An 11,276-nucleotide genomic window follows, 5' to 3' on the forward strand; every position below is an offset into this window, starting at 1 on the left:
GCACATCTATAGCAATATCTTACTGTTCAGTTTGAAAAGCAGACACATAACTATCAGGGTACTGAACCAACAGCACTAGGTATGTTATCACCAAAGCCCTCAGCATCCCTTGACCATCTTCCCATCAGAAAAAAAGAGGAAAAATATTTCTGACACAGAAATAACATCCACTAAAATACTGACTTTTAAACCTTTCTGACAGCAACAAATAGTAAGAAACACACTTTACATCCTAACTCAGTAATATGTGCATGAATTTGAAATAAGTCTCCCCCAAAGCATCTAACCTTACTACATGACACATGTTGATATTTTCTTACTGTCTATTTAATGCAATTCTGTTTAATAGAAATGCTAGTCACAACCTACTAAATGGATTTCATTATGCATTAATGAGTTGTTGCCTACCACTTGAAAACTACAATGATAGAATAAATAGGCTTTTCTAATACCACAAGGTAATGCTGTTGGCTCCAAATACAGTAGAGTAAACCTATATTAATTTTGACACCACTACTTCAGATTGTGATAACTGAACCTGAACCAGCTTGAAATATATATTTTAGATTACCTATAAAAAAAGGTTTTGCTAAACAAAATAATAATGTCCAGGCCAGGCATGGTGGTTCACGCCTGTAATCCCAGCACTTTGGGAGGCCAAAGCAGGCAGGTCACCTGAGGCAGGAGTTCAAGACCAGCCTGGCCAACATGGTGAAACCCAATCTCTACTAAAAATACAAAAATTAGCTTGGTATGGTGGTGGGCGCCCATAATCCCAGCTACTTGGGAGACTGAGGCAGGAGAATCGCTTGAACATAGGAGGCAGAGGTTGCAGTGAGCTGAGATTGTACCACTGCACTCTAGCCTGGGTGAAAGAGTAAGACTCCAACTCCAAAAATAAAAAATACATACATACATACATACATACATACATACATGCAGCTGTGTTGCTAATTATAAATGTGTGTAAATATTCAGGCCAATCTACTTACAAAAAACTTTATTTGTTCTTAGTCCAAACTAGTTTCTAAATCGAATACTGTCTTTGAGTTTTCAAAATTTTAGTGTATCTTAACATTCAAACTCAAAAATGTTCAAAAATTAAAATCATATTTTGAAACATATATATTTTCATTTATCAGCCACTTTTTTGTTTATAAATCTGCTCTGGGCATCATCTAATAACAATAGTAATGAGTATACGGTTTATTTGTGGAACATTTTAAACTTCAGAAAACCCTTTCACTTTTGTGAACTGGTAATGACTAGCAATCCCTGGATTACTAAATATTTAAAAAGCATGTAATGACATTTGCCAGACTCAAAAATGAAACTTAATATTTGGTTTGTTCTGCATGTAACAGATTACTCAAGCCCATGAAGAAATGCAGGTGTCTGGCCATCAATGATTGCCTCTATTTCAGACATTCAGCCCACCCCTGCCATCCCCCCACCAAATTTGGAAGATATGAAAGAAATTTAAATTTCAAGGTAAAGGACCAAGCCAAGTCGTGGAGTCAGAGGAGTTGTGGGGGTGGGGGGAGGCCTGTCATACAGCCTCCTTCATATGGAGGTACCTACCAAAGAACTCAGAACAGATGTTTGTCTTTTATAAACATTTAACTTTTTGGCAAATTGAAGGCTTAGGAAGCTAAGGGAGTGAAGGGCAGGCCAGGAAGTCAGGGATTCCTGGATGTGAACCCAGCCTCGATCTTATTCTGTTTTTGCTCTAAATCAATGCCAAACTCTTCACACCTCAGCTGCTTTATAGCAGGCAAGAATTATACTGAGGACAAAACTGTTTCCTGGAAATGTCATGGGTTAAATGATCACTATTACAGCTCTCAATGGTACTTCCACAAAAGGCAAAGCACTCTTCATGTATATTATTTACTTTCATTATATTAGGAGATCAAAGTAAAATAGCTGTAACCTGCTAAGCTGACCTTGAAAACAAACCGTTCTTTCCATTCCTTTCCAAGTTTTTGTCTGCTTTACTAATGATCAGTTATTCAACCAATTAGGAAACTCAATCACGTGATCTTAAAGGTTTTTCAAGTACCTGTAACAGCTCTGAGTTAAGAATTATCTGGCAGACGTTAATGGCAAGTTCAGGGCCTTCAACTTTAATTGGCCAGTCTCTATTGGACCATCTACCTATAGGAAATGCCCTCCCATCGAAGGCCCAATTTGGCAACCTATGGGAAATAAGTAGTTCGTCCCTGTTAGGAAAAGCAGCTCCATTCTCCATATGGATGAGGAGGCACCACATCCATACCCACCTCTGCCCATGGTGCTCTGGGCTCTTCAAAGGGCAGAATGTGGTTTCACTTTCTCCCCACTACTTCATGAGAAAAGCAGCCTGGTCGCTTCCTGGCATTTAATGAATGGTCCTCTCTCCATGGATTTGGACTGTTGGTCCTTCCAACCAGTCATTAGCTGGCAGGAAATGCCCTCCTCAGCAATCACTATTGTGTAAATAAAGCCATAAACTTTCGAAGGCCCATGCAATCCCAGACCACAAAGCTGCACGTGTGGGGGGGGAGGGACCTTGATGGTAAAAGCACTGCCTTCCAAATTAAACTCAAACCACATGATACAGTTCATAAAATATACAAAACATGCAGCCCAGTGACAGATTTATTGTGGCCTTACAGAATAAAGAAAAAAAAACTCTATATGGAAAACACAGCTACTTTTGACTCAAATAGCCCCCAAACAGGAAGTTAAAAGCAAATCAGCCAGCTGTGGCCTCACTAAGTTATGAAGGAGCCCAGTGCAACCAGCATTTCCTGTCATTGCTTGTCACCGTTTCTGAGTGCCTCTGTCTGAACTGTTTTCTTAGATGGCTAAAAATATTACAGAGATTTCTTTGGGGATAGACACAAGGCAACAAGGAGGCCTATTATATGATCTACGCTTGAAAGTGAAAAATGTAACTTTTCTCCAAAAAACATTCACTTAACACAGGTTACAGATTCAGTCACTTGAACCACTGCATTTTAATGAATATTGGAATAAAAGCCCATATTTGTAAAAGCATTTAAAATCAGATCATAGGTTGCCTGTTTCCTGTTAATTTAGGATAAATATTCAGAACCACAATTTTCATATGCCTGATTAGTAAGTGACAGAGCTGGAAACTACTATATCCCAGAAAACTAGCTTCTTCAGAGGTTTCTCTCATCATCATCATCATCATCCCACAAAATTACTTGTGCAAGTTCAAAGTATGTGCATGTATGAGAGTTCTCTAAATCAAATCACATTTTAGATCCTTTTATGATGATGTGATGATGATGATGATCACACTCTTCACAAAATACAGAGGCAGTCCCATCTTTTTTTCAGCACTGTGAAATACCAAGCCTTAGGACACATCTTTTTAGCCTATCAACTTTTCAATCACAAAAGAGCTTTGGAGGGGGAGTTTCGGTAACAAAGCAAAAGCATTCTGCCCTGGTATTGTTGCTGCACTGAATCTCAGTGTATATAAATGAATTCCCCAGCAAAACCAGGTTATTAAACATGGGGAAGAGGGGCAACTTGCAAGTCAGTCAAAAGTCCCACCAAAACATGGATGAACCTGGAGGACATCATGTTACATGAAATAAACCAGGCACAGAAATACAAATACTGCATGTTCTCACTCATATGTGGAAGCTGAAAGAGTTGATCTCATAGAAGCAGTGAGTACAACATTGGTAACTAGAGCCTGGGAAGGGTGGGGGTGGGGGAATATCCAAAGGCTGGTTAATGGACACAAAACTATAGCTACATAGGAGGAATAAACTGTAGTGTTTTATAGCACTGTGGGGTGACGATAACAACAATTTAGTTTATGTTTTCAAATAGCTAGAAGAGAGGATTTTGAAAGTTCCCAACACAAAGAAATGACAAACGTTTGAGGTGATGGGTATGCTAAATACTGATTTGATCATTACACATTGCATGTATGTATTGAAATATCACACTCTACTCCATAAATATTACAATTATTAAGTGTCAATTTAAAATATACATATAAATTTGTAAAAAGAACTCCCAGACCCTCCCTCTGGTCAATCCACAGGTTTTAGCCCTTCCTCCTCATTTAGATGGGTGACACTGATTTTCAACTCATCTTCTATGGTGAGTGGGACATACCCTGAACTGAAGTTTAGAGGCGGACAAAAAGCCCTTCACTGCTCATACTGGTCTCCCCTGGTTCTGATGTCATGATGACTAAATGTCGTGATGACCATTTACCTAAGGCCTCAAATTCACAAACTGCCTCAGATGCAGATGTTTAAAACTATCTCCAGTTCAGGCTATGTATTTTGACCCTATATTTTCATTTGCATTACAATGTTAATTTAACAAATATAAACGTATAAAGTACATCACAAAAAAGTCCCGCCAAAATCCAAGGTCTTTCTCAAAAAAGGGCCTCCCTTGGGGAGCCTGCCAATCTGAGTCTGGCCTTGACCCTGACTTCAGAAAGCCAACAGAATGCATATTGACACAGCCTCTGTCTGCAGCTGAGGCCGCTGCTATAGGCATTCATGAAACATATCGGATTACACAGGCATAGTACCCCAGTCCCTCCCTTATTATTTTATTTGGAAGTCCTTAAATATAAAATGTAACTCTATAACATGTACTATGTTTCACTTCATGTATCTGGGTGAGCTAATAAGGTTTTTCTTCATGTCCAATTACTTGGGGGAAAATGCTGACATAAAGGAGTTGGGAGTTTAAAATTTTCTCAAAATCACTTCAGAAAGAAATGCCCCCATTCTTTCTTCGGGATCCTCATGGATCACAGACAGCAAACAATTTTTAAAATATCAATGTACCCTTTAACAAAACAGCACCCCCAACTGGGCCATTATCAAGCGCCTACTTTTCAGAGGACGAATACAAACTCTTCACTTGGATACTGAGGTTAAATGTGATCCCCCACCTCTGTGCCATGGGTCTTGTTGAATTTGTCATTACATATTTTAAATGGAATTCAGAAAAACCAGTGTATAGTATAGGAATCCAACCTTAAAGCAACCACCTTAATATTATATATTGTGACAATCTCATTTTCCCTGTTGGTAAATTAAGTAAGGAATTATTTCATGAGATATATGTCCAGTTAATATTCTACAGCGTGCTTTTGTTTTGTGTTATTTTGCTTTCCCACGTAGAAGCTGAGTACTACAAAACAAAAGGTAAAATGCAAGCTCTCTGGTTCTTTCACTCTCTCATTTTGCTAATAGACCACCCCTCCCACGCCACTCTCCAACACAACCTGTTGTTTGGTTATTTTGTACTGCCACATAAGGAGAAATTGCAAGCGCTGAACCTAAAGACTGATTATCCTCTGGGCACAAAAGATGATTGTGGTGGATCTGAAATGACAGCTCTTGTCTCTTCTACTGTGTGGACTTTGCTTTCTGGACACAATAAAAAGAGGCACTATTCATACCTGTATCTCGGTAAGTAAAAACCTATGCAAATCCAGCCTCTAAATGGGCAATCAACATCTGACTGAAAATGAGACAGCTCCCAGTGTCCTTTTTGGATTTTGTCTGTAACTCCATCACTTCCTAAACTATACATGACGGGAGGCATCAGAGTCACAGTATTTCTGATATTTTTTTTCTTATTTTTAATCTGGTGAAACAGTTAAAGAACTGTTTCTATGTAAACATTTCTTTGTAATGAAGACTGATATCCCTGGGATGTTGGGGAGGTATTCTAAATGCAACTACAGGTGAAAGAAAAGTAGCAGCTGGCTTTCAGGCCAGTCCTCAAGGTCTCAGCCCCAAAACTGCATTGCTTGCATCTCCCTGGACTTGAGTTGCTACTGTGGCCTCTAACAGAACAGTCATTCAATCTAGTGTTCAGTCTGCTTATTGGTGTTGATTTTTCTTTTGTCAATAAAAAACAGAAATAATGCTATAAGGAAGAATGTTCATAACATGCAAAAACAAGTTAGAAAGATTAATCTAGTCTTTCGTTTATTTAACAAACTTTTACTGAGAACCTACTATTTACCAGGCATTAGGGATATGAGGTAAAGAGACCCAATAACCTCTGCTTAATGAATAGTTACTGGTACATTCAAGGAAACCTGAGTAAGCCTGAAGAAACCTTTCTCAATTTTCCACACCAGTTGAAGGCAATGCCAAGAAGCTCAGGATTCAAAGAATCCAATGTGGACAATTTTAAGCTAATTTGAATGATCCTAAATTGAAAACAAAATCCAGCCAACTATCAGACTCCAGGATGCTCCCATGGCTTAAAGAGATCAAATGACTTCTAGTCTCTACTGCCAACCCCCTTCATTTCTGTCCAGGTTGCCTTTTCTCAATGGGAGGCCCTTTCTTTCTAAGCCCTTCAAGTTCACTCACCGGGCACAAAACAAACTCCTGCCTCAAATCAGAAAACAAACCATTTCTTTTCCTCATGAGCCAACTTAATGTTGATGCAAGTAAAACTTGAGAGTCAACATAATATTTCAGAAAGCATGTCAAATTGAGTCCTATGCTTGGGCTTCTAGAAAATCACCATATACATACAAAGGGAGAACACGAACACACACACACACACACACACACACACACATTTAAATCAAGCCTTCTTTTATTCTTGCTTCCTCTTGAGTTCTGAGCAAAACATCTTTTTTTTTTTTTTCTGAAAGTTAACTGCCTGGAGTTGAACATTCAGAGCCCTGGCTCTTTTCCTGAGCCTCAGAGAGACATCACTATATCAAATATTTATTATAGTTTACAGTGAACCTTTTTTCTTTCATTCTTAGAATTGAAGGAATGCTGTAAAAATAGGTATTTTCTGTAATCTTCCAGTGAGAAAGCAATGCACATCTGTATACATTGTTTTGAACTGACCACTAATTTGCACACTCACGTACGTGTTTGTGTGCCCAGGCAATTTGGAAGTCCTGTTATTTCTCAAATAAAAATGGTAAGGTCCTACTTCTCAGATTGTATTGTTTTCCCCAGCAATCTTTTAAAAACAATGTCACTCAATCTAACACCAAGCAGATCTAAATGATGAGTTAATAATGCATTTTTACTAGAATGATCTGAAAAAAATATTTTGTTATCCCTTTCAGGTCATGTGGATGTTATTAATATCCAATAAGATAACTGATACCTTATTTATCCTAATTCTCAAAGTTGCCTTTCCAACACTGTCATTTGGCTATCTTGAGGCAATAGATAACCATTTAGGAAGAACAGAATGTCATGGAACCATCTGGTATCCTTAAGACCTAAAAGCCCACATTATTAAAGATCTAATTGCTTTCTTTCAGTCATAATTTATGTTTGTTTACTGGTTGGTTAATTGACAGTTAAACAACTTGCTCCCAGACACATTTTCTTCTCTTTCAGGAAAAGTGTCCATCTCATTTTAGCCAAGGCTCGGGTTTCTTTCTATATTTGAAGTGAGAGCTATATCTCTCCTAGAGAAAGGCAGAAAAATCCCACAAACACAACTTCTGATTTCCATTTTCTTGATATCACATACATTTGAATGAGGAAAAAATCCATCTGTTCTGCCTAGTAGACAATGTCATAAGAAAACTCAACAGCATAGAAGAACCTTGATGAAGTAAAGGTGAGTGTAGCCTTCATGCTCTTACAGACACTTGATAGTGTTAACATGGCAGTGACAATTGTCTAACTTTAATTACAGGATGAAATTACTTATCAAAAATGTACTATAACTTATGTACTGTCAGCTATGCCCCAATCTGTTTGTAAGCCTATCAGGCAACATTACTTATTTGAAAACAGAAAAAGTTTGCCACCTTCCTGAATTTATTGTACTATAAGCAGAATAAAAGTAAAATGTTATCAATAGAAATCTTCATCATTTTAGAGCTTCTCACACCATTCCCTCCCCTCCTCCCTCACACATAAAGGCAGCTGGGTGGAGAACAAAACTATACTAAACTATACTGTCAACATCTGCACAACAGTCAAGAGACTGTCACTGTTCCAGCATGTGTGGTACTATACAGTCACTCAAAAGACAAAACCTTTTTTATTCCCAAGCTGCTGTGATTACTGGGAAGTATCACAGTGAAGCTGGAGAGATAATAATACACCTACTGGTCAAAAGCATGAAGCATGCAAGTGCCTGGAAGCACAGTGAGAGGCAAGAGAACCCTTTAGAAGCAAATACAATACAGACAACTAGGGGAATGTACATTCTAATCTTCTTTGAATGTTTAGGTTCTTGTAAGTGCACAAAAATGCCTTCCGTTTAAATTAAAAGCTGTACCCAAAATCCATTCCACTGTGAGTTTATAAGCTATTCATTTTTCTTTTTAATGTAACATTTATTAAGCACCTAGTTTGTGCAAAGCATTATTTAGGTAGAGGGTAGGTGCAAGAGAATACCAAAGGTACTTTGCTACCAGCTCATAATCATAAAAAGCAGCTGTTGTGAAATGCCTGAAGTGGACAGTTGAGGAAAAAAAGGTACTTTATAATAGTCCTGGGAGTCATTACAATTGCTTAAAGTAGCAAAGGAAATTAGAGAAATGAAGTAGCTCTTAGAAATAGAGCAAAACATGCAGTCACCACCTCTAGCCCAGCACTGTATCAATTATCTCTCAAAACATTTTTTTTTTTTAACAAACTCTTTCACTTATGGTTTCATATAAGGTCTCCAATCTCATCACTGTATGAGGCAGCAGAGTGTTAACTGGCAAAATTTTCTCCTAATTTCTCTGACACCAGTTTAGCTTATCTATTCTAGCCTCAAGGTTTAGTATTTTTTTTTTTTTTTTTTAAGGATGCATTTGGTCCGAAGTCTTTTAGCAGCAAGGCAGCACATCCGGAAGCAAACAGTACGGAACTGGGATCTAAGTCCATAACCACTAAAAATGGGAGAAGTTGCTTTTTCTCATCCTCCCTTTACCAAAATGCAAGTGTTTATTGCTCTACCTGCAGGAACTCTCATTCTAGACATGAAGCAATGAATTGCCCCACATACTTCTCTCAAGAATACTACGAAAAATTGCTGAAAATTTGTTGTACAGTAAATTCCATTGTAAACAGTTTGACTGTTTCTAGGTAGACTACAGCACCTGGGCAGAAAACTGCACCATGCTTTAATAAGTGCAAAACAATATTTTTCTCTCTTTCCACACACTTGCTAAATTTAGTAGCCGAGTGTCTGCCAACCAAGTAGTTTCTACTACTTTGGGAGAAGTAAGAAGTGAACAGAGATAGAATATTATCAGCTAAGCTGTGGGCAGAAGCCCATTTTAGGTTATATTTGAAGAAGTGTTGGTAAATATGAAAGCATCCCCCAAAAGTATCGCACATTAGAAAGAAGTTAAAAATTACTTTAAAAAGTAGTTATTCAGGACTAGATTTTCATGGGCCAAGGAGAAAATGAGAATATAATCAGGAAAAATCCAAGGTGTCTGATAAGGCTCGTTGTCTATTTACCTTTCATTGGAGGGGGAAACAAAACAAAACAAAATTCAGATCAATTGTATCAAGCATGGATGTTTAGTCATTCCCACATACCAACAATGTTTCCCAAACATTATATCAGTAATCACCGAAATGTTTATTCACTAAAGCAGGGAGTCCGCTTAATAAAAATGTACCAATCATTTCAAAATTAAATCTTGCAAGTTTTGTTTTAATTGATTCTTTCCCATGAAGTCTACCCACGAAGACGGAGAGGCTGTGGGGATCCCAGCTCAATTTACCAACGATGTAAGAACATCTAGGAGAAAATAACTCTTTTAAAACATATTACTTGAATTAGAGCCACAATTAATTTTTCTGTTTTCTCTCTCATCTAGCTAGCTAGCTAGCTATCTAAGAGTGCTCAGAAAAACACACAGTAGGTCTATTACCCTAATTACGTAACTACAACAATGAATCACTTAAATGTCAACTTTCATTACTTGTCTGGGTTTAATTTCGTTTTCTTACCATAAAAGCTTATTGTGTGAGTGTTAAAAACTAAAGTTCCCTTTTTAATAGTCTCCTAAAATCTACTCTCATGCCCTTCAAACCCCAGTAGTAAAAGCGAGCTGCCCAAATGTGTTGACTCAGGGCAGGAAGAGACAAGGTTCTGCAAGGAAGCCCTGGCACTGCTCACGATATCGCGTGAAAATGGGGAAATTAGTTGTTAAAAAGCATTTGCTGATGATATGCCATGCAAGAAGTTCCTTTAAATTAAAAAGATAGAAGAAAGCAGAAAAAAAAAGAAAGAAGGAAGGAAGGGGAGGAAGAGAAGAGGAGGAGGAAGAAAAAGAAGAAACAGGAGGAGGAAAGGAGGAGGAAAATGGTCAAAGCTCTAACATCGCAACAAAGTTGCAGGATGACTTTTCCTTCTATTTGCTATTTTGTAAAATGAAGTGTAAAAGGCATTATTTCCTCGGAGTCCTAGGAAGGCAGCCTCGCTTACAAATCCCAGTTCATCTCCAGCCTTACCTTACGCTGCTAGCGCAAACCCAGAGGCTAAGGGGCCCTGCTTTCAGCGGCAGCAGCAGGGGCAGCGGCAGCGACAGAGGCACATGCCATCTGTTAGCGGCAGAAGCAAAAGCAGCGCTGCGCGAGGTGGCCCCAGTGCCGGGAGAGCCTTTAGCAGGGGTGCATATTGAATGCCGCCATTTTAAAGCGAGGTTCCTGAAATCATTAGATATAAGCAAATTAAAGCCCGCCCCACCTCCAGAACTTAAGGGCTGGGACTCGCAACCCTGCTCCAAGTCGGCCGCTCTGGGGTATAAAATGTCAAGTCTACAGACACGCGCACGCGGACTCTCGGACGGAGGCGACGGATTCCCCTCTCCCTTCTGCCCCCTTGACCCCTTGGTGCTTTTTGCAAGACTCCTTTCGATTCCAGGGGCCAGAATACTTTCTTTTTCTGGGCTCCTCGGGGCCCCTTCCCGGGGCCGGCCGGCGGGCTGTTGGGGGAGGGGACGAGGCCACGGACCGGCCCTCCCCGCTCCTCCCAGGCTCTTGGTTCAGTCCACTCGGAGCACACCTCGGAGTGCCCCAGCTCCCTCGCGGAGGCCGGGCGTGGGGCTCCCGCTCGGGCTCGCAGCCACCATAGCAACCTGGTCCCAACCCCGCCCGGCCTTTGCCAAAGGCGTGCCCTCCTCCCGGGCCAGTGCCCTTCGCCGGACGCCAGACGTCCCCTCGCGCAGCCCCCAGGCTCTTGGTTCAGTCCACTCGGAGCACACCTCGGAGTGCCCCGGCTCCCTCGCGGAGGCCGGGCGTGGGGCTCCCGCTCGGGCTCGCAGC

The 11,276-nt window shown here is 39.9% G+C and overlaps 1 protein-coding gene across 1 annotated transcript in view; it reads right to left on the bottom strand.

Annotated features, from left to right (window-relative positions):
* Positions 1-11,276, bottom strand: part of MBNL3 (muscleblind-like splicing regulator 3) — a 111,821-nt gene that overhangs the window by 100,227 nt on the left and 318 nt on the right. The gene's annotated exons all lie outside the window — the stretch shown is intronic.

Source organism: Colobus angolensis, unplaced genomic scaffold (assembly GCF_000951035.1).
Source record: "Colobus angolensis palliatus isolate OR3802 unplaced genomic scaffold, Cang.pa_1.0 Scaffold463, whole genome shotgun sequence".
NCBI lineage: Eukaryota > Metazoa > Chordata > Mammalia > Primates > Cercopithecidae > Colobus > Colobus angolensis.